The sequence below is a fragment of the Coregonus lavaretus genome (genome assembly GCF_964263955.1).
Source record: "Coregonus lavaretus genome assembly, chromosome: 10".
NCBI lineage: Eukaryota > Metazoa > Chordata > Actinopteri > Salmoniformes > Salmonidae > Coregonus > Coregonus lavaretus.
This window is the reverse complement of record NC_139997.1, coordinates 22,470,544-22,484,626: the sequence shown is the minus strand read 5'-3', so window position 1 is coordinate 22,484,626 and position 14,083 is coordinate 22,470,544.

The following is a 14,083-nucleotide window of genomic DNA, read 5'->3' as shown; positions in this document are numbered from 1 at the left end:
AGAGGGTGGAGAGGAGGATCTGATGGTTCACAGTATAAAGGCAGCAGACAGGTCTAGAAGGACAAGAGCAGAGGAGAGAGAGTTAGCTTTAGCAGTGCGGAGAGCCTCCGTGACACAGAGAAGAGCAGTCTCAGTTGAATGACCAGTCTTGAAACCTGACTGGATTGGATCAAGAAGGTCATTCTGAGAGAGATAGCAAGAGAGTTGGCTAAAGACGGCACACTCAAGAGTTTTGGAGAGAAAAGAAAGAAGGGATACTGGTCTGTAGTTGTTGACATCAGAGGGATCGAGCGTTGGTTTTTTGAGAAGGGGTGCAACTCTCGCTCTCTTGAAGACGGAAGGGACATAGCCAGCGGTCAAGGATGAGTTGATGAGCGAGGTGAGGTAAGGGAGAAGGTCACCGGAGATGGTCTGGAGAAGAGAGGAGGGGATAGGGTCAAGCGGGCAGGTTGTTGGGCGGCCAGCCGTCACAAGTCGCAAGATTTCATCTGGAGAGAGAGGGGAGAAAGAAGTCAAAGCATAGGGTAGGGCAGTGTGAGCAGGACCAGCAGTGTCATTTGACTTAACAAACGAGGATCGGATGTCGTCAACCTTCTTTTCAAAATGGTTGACGAAGTCATCCACAGAGAGGGAGGAGGGGGGGGGGGAGGATTCAGCAGGGAGGAGAAGGTGGCAAAGAGCTTCCTAGGGTTAGAGGCAGATGCTTGGAATTTAGAGTGGTAGAAAGTGGCTTTAGCAGCAGAAACAGATGAAGAAAATGTAGAGAGGAGGGAGTGAAAAGATGCCAGGTCCGCAGGGAGTCTAGTTTTCCTCCATTTCCGCTCGGCTGCCCGGAGTCCTGTTCTGTGAGCTTACAATGAGTCGTCAAGCCACGGAGCAGGAGGGGAGGACTGAGCTGGCCGGGAGGATAGGGGACATGGAGAGTCAAAGGATGCAGAAAGGGAGGAGAGGAGGGTTGAGGAGGCAGAATCAGGAGATTGGAGGGAGAAGGCTTGAGCAGAGGGAAGAGATGATAGGGGTACCACCCCATCCTTTTTACGCTGCTGCTACTCTGTTCATTATTTATGCATAGTCACTTTAACTCTACCCACATGTACATATTACTTCAACTACCTCAACTAGCCGGTGCCCCCGCACATTGACTCTGCACCGGTACCCCCCTGTATATATAGCCTCCCTACTGTTATTTTATTTTACTTCTGCTCTTTTTTTTCTCAACACTTTTTTTGTTGTTGTTTTATTTTTAAAAATAAATGCACTGTTGGTTAAGGGCTGTAAGTAAGCATTTCACTGTAATGTCTGCACCTGTTGTATTCGGCGCATGTGACCAATACAATTTGATTTGATTTGAGAGAGTAGCATGAGAGAGAGAGCGAAGGTTGCGACGGCGCATTACCATCTGAGTAGGGGCAGAGTGAGTAGTGTTGGAGGAGAGCGAGAGAGAAAAGGATACAAAGTAGTGGTCGGAGACATGGAGGGGAGTTGCAGTGAGATTAGTAGAAGAACAGCATCTAGTAAAGATGAGGTCAAGCGTATTGCCTGCCTTTTGAGTAGGGGGGGACGGTGAGAGGGTGAGGTCAAAAGAGGAGAGGAGTGGAAAGAAGGAGGCAGAGAGAAATGAGTCAAAGGTAGACGTAGGGAGGTTGAAGTCACCCAGAACTGTGAGGGGTGAGCCATCCTCAGGAAAGGAACATATCAAGGCGTCAAGCTCATTGATTAACTCTCCAAGGGAACCTGGAGGGCGATAAATGACAAGGATGTTAAGCTTGAAAGGGCTAGTGACTGTGACAGCATGGAATTCAAATGAGGAGATAGACAGATGGGTCAGGGGAAAAAGAGAGAATGTCCACTTGGGAGAGATGAGGATTCCTGTGCCACCACCCCGCTGACCAGATGCTCTCGGGCGTATGCGAGAACACATGGTCAGACGAGGAGAGAGCAGTAGGAGTAGCAGTGTTTTCAGTGGTAATCCATGTTTCCGTCAGCACCAAGAAGTCGAGGGACTGGAGGGTAGCATAGGCTGAGATGAACTCTGCCTTGTTGGCCGCAGAACAGCAGTTCCAGAGGCTGCCGGAGACCTGAAACTCCACGTGGGTCGTGCGTGCAGGGACCACCAGGTTAGAGAGGCAGCAGCCACGCGGTGTGAGGCGTTTGTATAGCCTGTGCGGAGAGGAGAGAACAGGGATAGACAGAGGCATAGTTGACAGGCTACAGAAAATGGCTACAATAATGCAAAGGAGATCGGAATGAAATGAAGTAAACATCTGGGAAAGCGAGAGAGCGGGGCCTCCCTCACTTACGTTTCATTGACACACCCAAATATAACTCTCCCAACTTCCACCTCAGAAACTATAATTGTTGTAAACTACAGCGGTTCAATGTTTTCTAGGAATAGACTAACTTAGTTTATTCAGCTAGCTAACTTGGTACAGTATTCTTCCGTGAAAACAGTCCAGGGCACCTAGTCATATGACGCCACAGCCAACTAGCATGCCGGACTCCAACAACACGGTTTAGCACCAATACTCGGCCACAACAAACCACCAGTGTGTCAACACGCCAAGCAGATCATTCGTGTCCGTGTCTAACGTTGTGGGCTAGTCCGGACAGCTTGAGCGAGTCCGTCGTCAACTTATTCAGCCAGTTAGTTAGCTAGAATAGTTAGCATACTAGCTAGCCATTGCTTTCTGCCAACAAAGAAACCCTTCCTCCCACGGCACGAACACAAAGAGAGAGCCAAGCTAACGTTAACTAGTCACCCATGTCCCAAATTCCCTTGAACGACTCTGGCTACCAGTATGTAAAAACAAAACACAAATGTATGTTATAACTTACCCCTAGCAGCTACTGTTAGCTAGCCAAGTGCAAAGCTAGCCACTGAATTGACTCAGCCAGTTCGCGTCTGTTCGCTAGGTCGTTCCAGCTATTGTTTAGTAGCTATCCAGGTAGCAACAAGCTAGCTACATTTCGAGCACAGTAGCTACTTACTACCTATCGTTAACGCTTCAGACAATGAGGTTAGAAAAACAGCTGAATGGTAGGCATTATTGTATGTAATTATTGTAGGCAGCTAGCTGACATAATTACAGGTACTCTCAGGCGTGAAACAACTATCCACAGTTGCTAATAGTTACCAGTAGCTACCCGCTAGCTAGTCCAGGTAGTGGGTTAGCTAGCTTCGTGCTTCACCGGGCTCAGCTGAATACAATACCTACAATAATTACATACAACAACCCACGATAACTACCTACAATACCTAACTACAATCTAAATACATAGTTTAAGCTTTACTCGACAAAGCTTAAACTATGTATATAAGCCATATAAGCCAAGCTTACCTCCCGCCAGAGAGAGACACAACCTCACCCGACGACGACGACGATTATATCCAGTACATTTATACTGTATCACATTGTATCATTTCAGGAATCATCCCAAAATGGGGAATTAAACAGTCTAATGGGGTGATGAAAACAGCAGGGTATCTACTGTATACTGTATGAAAGAACACCAACCTTGTTGCACTGTATAAATCACATTATTACATCAAATTAATTAATAATTTTCCAGACAATTAAAGTGCTGCGATGAAACGTAAAATTGTACCCCTTTTAAAAATGAAAGACATTTGCATTCATCTAAGGGTGGTCCTTTTTTAATGGGTTTTTATATAGCGAACCACCAATTATCATAGTAATCGTGACAGTAATAATCAAAGCTATCAATTTGATACACTTTTCGATTTTCTCTTACCACTGCTTGTGAATGAAGGATCAAGAATTAATGCCATTGATACATTTGAAAAATATTTGAAATAAATATTTGAAATTGGATTTAAGCTTTCTATTTTGGGGTGGAGGGGTAAACCTAATGTCAAGCTGTCGTGGGACTTTATTGGATCCTTTTATCCAAGTGCATGAGAAAGTGATGTCTCCTGCTGTGCAGAAAGCAACAAATTGTTAATTGTTTATAATATCTCTATCTAATCTGTTTGAACAGGAGGAAAGCCAAAATCTGCACAGAAGATTGGTATTCTCTCCAGTCAGCTAGAATGTATTTAATGCTCAAGTTTCCCACCCCAATACTTTTTTCAAATAGAGCTGTCAATGAGATTGACAGAGAGGGATGTCTTGTAATAAGGCCATACTAGTCAACATACTTTTAAAAAGTTGGCGCAGTAACCATAAGGGATAACTAAAGAATGCATAAAATGCATATGATTTTGATGTTACACCTGCTCATAACATAGGCTAGCCTCGACGTTCCTACATTGGCACTTGGACAACATAATCACTTTCATTTGTATTGACGAAAACCCCAAATTCCATTTGAACTGACTCTACCGGTTGTCAGCTGATTTAGTCCTTTTGTGGGTAGACATTTTTGACAAAATATCCACAGGAAAGTATTATTAAACCACTTCAAAACGCGGGTCTCTGTGTGTGGCTATCATGATTTGTTTGCTCATCACCTGAAGCACGCGCACAAGACAGAAGTACATGCATGCGATGCATGCATACTAACCAAAGTCTTGCAGGGGTTTACATGGTTTTGCGCATGTGCCAGGTGATAGAAATCTCAACGGAAGTACCAGCGTTTGGAAAAGTCGGTTTAGTAATACTTTCCTGTGGATATTTATTCTCAGATTCCTACCCACAAAAGGACAAACTGCACAGACAACTGGTAGAGTAAGTTTAAATTAAATTGTATTCAACCTTCTGGCTTGTAGAGCTCATGAGAGGATATTTTCATACAAATGTGTGGCATTAATCTCAGACTGTCATAGGCCTATGTTGAGTGTCAACTGCCTCCATGCTATATGCATAGGGTAACAGATATCCAACCATGTCCTCTACTCTCTCTTCACTGTACATAGGCCTACTATATGTACGGTATGTATACCTATTCCCCAATGTATTTCCCCCTCCATCACTACAACGGTGTAATTGCTTGGCTGTGCCAGCAGAAGATGTATTAAATACTGCATTGCATTTCCAATAATTTCATCACTGCCACAGAGAACAGGCAGCGTAAAGGAATGGCCAGTGGATATGCCTATAGTGGGGCTGAATTCAAGGGACTGCAGTGCAAGAATAAGCTGAATTTACAGGCAAAGTGAATTGGCCTCACTGCCAAAGCACAGAAGCCAGCTACAGTTGGATATCGGATAAGTGACGTTTCTACAACTTGCTATACCTTATTGAATACATGAGAAACTGAACCCTTAAATGGGAACAGCCTCCTAGAGCCAACTTCTCTAGTTATAAACACTGTATGTGGCATCGATACGAGTCAGAAACATTAATTCTCGTGTCAAAATTGACTACAAAGTGCTACACTGAACAAACTCAACATGCAACAATTTCAAAGATTTAACTGAGTTATACAGTTCATATAATGAAAATCAGTCAATTGAAATATATTCATTAGACCCTAATCTATGGATTTCACATGACTGGGACTACAGATATGCATAAGTGGGTCAGAAACACCTTTTAAAAAAGGTAGGGGCGTGGATCAGAAAACCAGTCAGTATCTGGTGTGACCACCATTTGCCTCATGCAGCGAGACATGTCTTCTTCGCATAGAGTTGATCAGGCTGTTGATTGTGGAATGTTGTCCCAATCCTCTTCAATGGCTGTGCGAAGTTGCTGGATATTAGCAGGAACTGGAACACGCTGTCGTACACGTCGATCCAGAGCATCCCACACATGCTCAAAGGGGGACAGGTCTAGTGATTATGCAGGCCATGGAAGAACTGACACATTTTCAGCTTCCAGAAATTATTCTGTTGTGCAAACCCACAATTTCATCAGCTGTCCGGGTGGCTGGTCTCAGACGATCCCACAGGTGAAGAAGCCGGATGTGGAGGTTCTGTGCTGGCGTGGTTACACGTTGTCTGCGGTTGTGAGGCCGGCTGGACGTGCTGCCAAATTCTCTAAAACAACGTTATGGTAGAGAAATGAACATTAAATTCTCTGGCAACAGCTCTGTTGAACATTCCTGCAGTCAGCATGCCAATTGCACACTCCCTCAAAACTTGAGACATCTGTGGCGTTGTGTTGTGTGACAAAACGGCACATTTTAGAGTGACCTTTTATTGTCCCTAGCACCCGTGTAATGATCATGCTGTTTAATCAGCTTCTTGATGTGCCACACCTGTCAGGTGGATGGATTATCTTGGCAAAGGAGAAATGCTCACTAACAGGGATTTGTGCACAGAATTTGAGAGAAATAAGCTTTTTGTACGTATGGAACATTTCTGGGATCTTTTATTTCAGCTCATAAAACATAGGACCAACACTTTACATATTGCGTTTATATTTTAGCTCAGTATAATAGAATAATGTTTGTCATAAAGTCAGTCTCATCCAAAACGAGATCTGAAAGTGAGTGCATCACGATGGGTATGGATGGGTTGGGTATGGTTTATTTACATGCCCACTTTTGCCAATGATGTCCTATTGTTCAGAGACAACAAGGTGTGGTCCGCCCCCACATGCCATGTGTTGTGAACATGTTGTGAAGTCTGCAACGCATGCACACTTGCTCGGCATAGGAGTGAAAATGGCCTTCAACAATATTGTGCAAGATGGCAAGGAATGGATTACATTCAACAAACATAGTAGCTAGCTAGCTAGCTATGATACTGTGATACTGTGATGCAACTAGCTAAATACCTAGCCTCTCCCTAATGTGTAATGAGATGTAATGTCATAGAAAATAAGATTTGCATAGCTAACGTTGCACCTGACGATAAGGTTTGATAGGATGTTATCGTATATGAAGATTATGACGTTGTTAATGTTTTAAGTGGAACCGGAGAGGACGTTGATTTTAGTATCAAGAGGGAATGTTTTAGTGTAACGCCACATACAACAGACAGGAAGTGTGTTGTAGACAGGGGATTGGACAGTAGAGGGAGCCACCCACATCTTGGGGAGATTATATATACTGGGGAAAAACGAAGAAGAGTCAGGAAGCATTCAGATTAATTTGGGAAGGTGCTCCTCCAGACACCGCGGGTCTGTAATTTATGCTGTAAACGTGTGATATTAATAAAAGCCTCTAATCACGGTGCAGCCTAAGCGGACTCTTTGTTGACAGCAATAATTGCCAGCATTCACCCGATACGACAATGTAACGTTAGCCAACTTGCTATCGATAATGTTTCAACTCGAACTGGCTAGCTAAGGAAATCTCTGCAAGCTAACGTTAACTAGCTAGCCAATTAATTTAACAAAGATATTGATAACTATTCTGGATTTGTTAGTTCGGTAGCTAGCTACTTTTATGAGAACAGGCATGTTGTTTGGGTTACTTAGCACTTGCTCTAGATAACTCAGGCCCTGGCTTGCCAATTGCACTCTCCCTCAAAACATGAGACATCTGTAAGATTGTGTTGTGTGACAAAACTGTGCATTTTAGAGTGGCCTTTTATTGTTTCCAGCACAAGGTGCACCTGTGTAATGATCATGCTGTTTAATCAGCTTCTTGATGTGCCACACCTGTCAGGTGGATGGATTATCTTGGCAAAGGAGAAATTCTCAATAACAGGGATGTAAACTAATTTGTCCACAGAATTTGAGAGAAATACACTTTTTGTGCGTATGGAACATTTCTGGGATATTTTATTTCATCTTATGAAACATGGGACCAACACTTTACATGTTGCATTTATATTTTTGTTCAGTATAATTCACAGGCTACTTGGTGGATTTGTTGTTCAGCAGCATCGTGGGAACCCCCCTACCATCAGGAGCAGAAGGCTGAGGCAATACGTGGCCAGGCACCAGTCCCACTTCAGGTTGGTCACATTTGATGTGGTCATAGGTCAAAATACTATCACTTGTCTGTCTTGGAATTCACCTAACAACCATTGATAATGTAAACAGTGCTGTGTGTATCAACTCTACCTTGATTTTTTTACAGATGGAGGACAGGAGAGATGGTTTGTCATGGAGTCCCCTGACTAAAAGACAGGTTGATACCCTATGTATTCTTCAAACATGTCAGGGGACTGTCTTATATGGGACACCATACGAAGGGATGACGACTAACATGTACCACTAGAACAGTGGTCACCAACCGGTCGATATCGATCGACTCGTCAATCTCCAAGGCATTCCTAGTTGATCATCAAACATTTCTATAAAAAACGATAAAGCCATACGTTCCTATTTTTTAAATTTGTTTTGCGCTGTTGGCGGTAGATGCACTTGATTCAGCAGCCCTAGCGGCAGGAAGGCAAAGTGTTCCCATTTTGAACCATTTCATGTGTCTGAAGGTAGAACTATGCCTTCCCGGCAGGCCCAGAGAGCAAATCAAGTGCACCTATAGGCCTACGGCTGGCCAATCAGATTCCTCGAACACATCAAAGTTGATACTGTGAGAATTCAAAACTTTTTTTAAACGACTAGAGAGCGAGTCAACGAATACAGCAAAGAGCTGCTGTTTTTATGAGTAAATTCATGTTTAAGTTGTGATTCAGCACTGTCAACACTTTGTTCAACACTTTTATAAGCCATAAAGTACGTGTTCCCCCTACAACCAGCACTGCAGCTGCAATGAATGAGTATAGTAAAGTGTTCCGAAAAAACTTGCATTGTTATTATTAGAGTCTTTTTTAATATCAAGGAATATTTAACTTTCTCTGGTCATAGGAGTAACAACATGAATTGGTGCATGAGGCAGAAATAATGCAGTGCATCTTGAGTTTTGCCATCAGCTGGAAGACGGTGTCCCCTCAGCGGAGGGAGGGAGAGCGGAGGGAAGGTGAGTCAGGTGAGAGGCAGCCCCACCGCTGCTACCTCCCTCCCCTCAGACTGACCATTAGATGCAGGCCATCAGTCCACCAAAAAATATATATACAGTACAATGTGTCTGAGACGGTCTGAGACCTCTCCTGTGGATTTTCAATTAATAAATAATAAATGACTGGACATAATTCCCCCTCCTTCCCCTCGTGTCATTGGGCCATGTCTGTCTCTGTGGTGATAAGAGACCTTTTCTCAGCCCATTTCAAGGGGATTTGCCATCGGCGGCCATTGTGCTAGCAGTGGCATTAGAACGTATTTTCCCCAAGATGGACTTTCTCCGCTCACCTTTAGGATTTACTCATAACAATCGGTCCAGGCTCTTCCCTGTCTAGACGTCTCTCCTCTCTTACCATAATATCTATATCCTTGCAGGTGAAGAAGCATGTAATATTGCCATTTCCTTGTTGCTTATCTTGAATGACGCTGACACATTCATTCCCAAACAGCCCTGCTCTTTGGAAATGGCCATGCAGTGCTATGCCCCTGAGCATAGGATTACCTGTCTTCAATTTCATTCTAACTAGAGTGTGTCGGGTTGTTGAGTGGTTTTGTAATGACATGCAATGTCCTTGGAGAGCTCTCTGTGACGAACCATGATTCAGTATGGAAGGGAGTAGAATCCACATGGTAGTTGTCCCCTCACAAGAAGACACACTGGAATTGGGGCTGTTTTGAGAAAACCTCTTACACTGTCATTGTGCCTCAAAGGGGAAACATAACTATTTAGCTACTGGCTCACTTTATCTCACCATCGAGCATAAAATCCTCTTGGATGGACAATTCACAGAGCATGGAAAGAGAACTTCCAGCCATCCCAAATGAGGTTGCCGGTTAGTTGTACTACAAATAATGTTCAGCCTTGATGGTCAAGTCACAGTATTTTCCCACTGCTGATTAATTCCAGCACTGCTGTTTCCGTCTTTCGGCCTCAGCAATGTAGAGATTGCCAAAGAGGACTTTGAGGATTCTAAACAGTCAACTAGGTCCCTTAAAAGGGAGCAGCCCAGGTTCCTATTTACAGTAGGACATGTGATTAAGAAGACACCATTGGAACTTCAAAACAAACATCAAAGTGTCAAACCCATTGAAACATTAGGAGGACTGGAGAGAAAGTAGGAACTAATACAAAGAAAAAACTCAGGGAAAATAATGAGTTGCCTGGTTACATAACAGTTTTGGAACTGAAACTCACCAAAATCTCAGGGCCAACCCAAAAGAGGAAATTTCCTGTAGTTTGGGGACCTTTTGAAAGACCTTACTCTACCACTTGGTTGGTTACACTCCACTGAGTACAATTTGGAGAGACTGTTGGAAGTACAGCCAACATTTCCAAGACAGTACATCAGTAGCATCAGAGTTGAGCTCTTTGGATTGAATTGCAATGTTATACATACCCCATCCTTTCCTTACAAACCAACAGTGGATGGTAATATCTATCAAACTGTGTCTCCCATCTAACACAATGTTATCACAGAGGACCAGCACACAACGTTGACTATTGCCAGTGCCAATTTAATCCATCTCTTCAGACACATGCCTAACTTGGAACACAACAGGCTACATGTGGCCCTCTTTGTCCCACTTGCAGTTGTTATTTTAAGATATTGAAATTATTACCTCTCATGCTGGAGTGACTGGATCCCCCCAGGCTAAAACACACAAACTTGCACTTTCTAGCATTCATAGTACATCAATAGATTGGTTTTCAATGAGTGTGTTCAACGTGTTAGCCACGGTTCTTCTGTCGAGCAGGCAAGCCGCCCGCTTGCATGTTGATTTTGTTTTCTCTCGCCGAGAAACAGGGGAAACTCAATAGAATTAGAGATCTGGGTCTGTCTCGTTTCAGTGGTGACATTTCTAAACCACAGCAAAGGGAAAGCTCCCGATTAATTTGGAGATGGCTGAGGCACTGAACTCGGACAATCATTCATGCATGATGCAGTTGCCTATTGAGAATACTGTAGCCCAGAATTGTAAAGTATTTTATACACCAAAGCTACGTTTCTCAACCAGGAGTAAAAAGATCTGGTTTCCTGTCAGTGAAAAATAATGTTTGCTTTCAAATCCACTGTTGTCCACCTGAGATGCTCATCCATTTCAGACGTGCTATTTCTTTATTTTGGAGATTGCTCTCTGTAAATCTTGAAATGGCGCTTAGATTATTATATATGTTGTGTTAACCTCATTTACTGAGGCTGTCCTAATATGGACACTGTGCACTTGGTTCCCATTTTAAATAATCAAGTAGTATTTAATAACGCATGGGTGCTGATACATGTCAGTTGATGCGGGTGATATTTGGTGCAAGTTTGAGCCAGAAGGTGGGATCCCACACTGCTGACTGGGTGGTTGGAGGTGGTTGAGCAACAAGGAAAAGGTTGCAGCTGGCCGTGTGGCGCTGACATACTGTCGACAGACTGAGTAGTGTACCAGTAGGCCTATGTGTTACTGACAGGACCGTGATGCGTCCACGTCCAAGACTTTATACAATAAGAGATGGACAAACAGTAGAAGGATGGGAGCCTGTCCTTTAACTTGTGGCCTTACCTCCATATCTGTTGATTGATCATTCAAGGAGAGGGGCATAGGTGAAAGCAACATGCTAGAACCTGTCAGATACCCTTCAGATCAGCGATCACGAAAGAAAGGATAAGAGAATAACACTATTCAGGCCTTAAAGAATATAAGGTAACATGGACTATCCAAATAAAGTGATACTGCATATAATAATATGCTATTGTGACAAAAGGACTACAGGAAAAATGTAACCTACGAAGCAATCCACCCGGCTTCATCTGCTTCTGTTTTGAACACATGGTTCTCTCTGAGGGACTAGAGTTCACTCTCTGAGCCCAGTGGGGAGAGTAAGATGATGTACCTGCTAGGGATCAGTTGTGTTGACCCCATGGTCAGCGGCGGTAAGGCCATTAAAAGCTACAACATGAGTGGCATTGCAGGACATTCATGTTGACTGGACCATGTTGACTGAGGTGATGGAAGACAGATTGGTGGAGCTGTGGAGAGAACATAGCTGCCTTTTCAATGTAAAGTTTTATATGACCTCCAATTCCCTCTGTAGACTTGAAAGTCCATATTGTCCACATCTGCTCAGCAATTTGCAGGTCCATATTCTGTTCTTCAGTCTCTTTCGTTTCTCTTTCGTTTCTGCACATAATAATGTGCACACTAATAAAGCAGCTCACTGTTTGCGTGTCTGCATTTTTATCCTACGACAACAGAGAAACCAGGGCAGGATCAACTAGGGAATGATTGTGTACTGTGAGCACCCACATCCTGGGGTTGAGGATGGACGGAATGCAGTGGTGACCCGTCATTGAGGGCAGGTGGGGTAGAGCCCCACCTGTTTTGAGCCCTGCCTGTTTAGCTAAAAATATATATATACAGTATCAGTCAAAAGTTTGGACACACCTACTCATTCCAGGGTTTTTCTTTATTTTTACTATTTTCTACATTGTAGAATAATAGTGAAGACATCAAAACTATGAAATAATACATATGGAATCATGTAGTAACCCAAAAATTGTTAAACAAATAAAAATATATTTTATATTTGAGATTCTTCAAAGTAGCCACCCTTTGCCTTCATGACAGCTTTGCACAATCTTGGCATTCTCTCAACCAGCTTCATGAGGTAGTCACCTGGAATGCATTTCAATTAACAGGTGTGCCTTGTTAAAAGTTAATTTGTGGAATTTATTTCCTCCTTAATGCGTTTGAGCCAATCAGTTGTGTTGTGACAAGGTAGAGGTGGTATACAGAAGTTAGCCCTATTTGGTAAAAGACCAAGTCCATATTATGGCAAGAACAGCTCAAATAAGCAAAGAGAAACGACAGTCCATCATTACTTTAAGACTTGAAGGTCAGTCAATCCGGGAAAATTTCAAGAACAAGTGAGACTTCACTCTCACTGCCTCCTTCTCACAAATGATCCAAAAAATATAAAAATTAAATAAAGTTGGTTCAACACAGTGGCAGGTCATTTTGGCCCTAGGACAACGGGAGGGTTAATCCCCAAAAAACATTTCCACTGCATTTCAGCCCTGCCACAAAAGGACCAGCTGACATCATGTCAGTGATTCTCTCATTAACACAGGTGAGAGTGTTGACGAGGACAAGGCTGGAGATCACTCTGTCATGCTGATTGAGTTAGAATAACAGACTGGTAGCTTTAAAAGGAGGGTGGTGCTTGAAATCATTGTTCTTCCTCTGTTAACCATGGTTACCTGCAAGGAAACACGTGCCGTCATCATTGCTTTGCACAAAAAGGGCTTCACAGGCAATGATATTGCTGCTAGTAAGATTGCACCTAAATCAACCATTTATCGGATCATCAAGAACTTCAAGGAGAGAGGTTCAATTGTTGTGAAGAATGCTTCAGGGCGCCAATGAAAGTCCACCAATGCCAGGACCGTCTCCTAAAGTTTATTCAGCTGCGGGATCGGGGCACCACCAGTGCAGAGCATGCTCAGGAATGGCAGCAGGCAGGTGTGAGTGCATCTGCACGCACAGTGAGGCGAAGACTTTTGGAGGATGGCCTGGTGTCAAGAAGGGCAGCGAGGAAGTCAATTCTCTCCAGGAAAACATCAGGGACAGACTGATATTCTGCAAAAGGTACAGGGATTGGACTGCTGAGGACTTGGGTAAAGTCATTTTCTCTGATGAATCCCCTTTCCGATTGTTTGGGGCATCTGGAAAAAAGCTTGTCCGGATGAAGACAAGGTGAGTGCTACCATCAGTCCTGTGTCATGCCAACAGTAAAGCATCCTGAGGCCATTCATGTGTGGTGTTGCTTCTCAGCCAAGGGAGTGGGCTCACTCACAATTTTGCCTAAGAACACAGCCATGAATAAAGAATGGTACCAACACATCCTCCGAGAGCAACTTCTCCCAACCATCCAATAACAGTTTGGTGACGAACAATGCCTTTTCCAGCATGATGGAGCACCTTGCCATAAGGCAAAAGTGATAACTAAGTGGCTTGGGGAACAAAACATCAACATTTTGGGTCCATGGCAAGGAAACTCCCCAGACCTTAATCCCATTGAGAACTTGTGGTCAATCCTCAAGAGGCCGGTGGACAAACAAAAATCCACAAATTCTGACAAACTCCAAGCATTGATTATGCAAGAATGGGCTGCCATCAGTCAGGATGTGGCCCAGAATTTAATTGACAGCATGCCAGGGCGGATTGCAGAGGTCTTGAAAAAGAAGGGTCAACACTGCAAATATTGACTCTTTGCATAA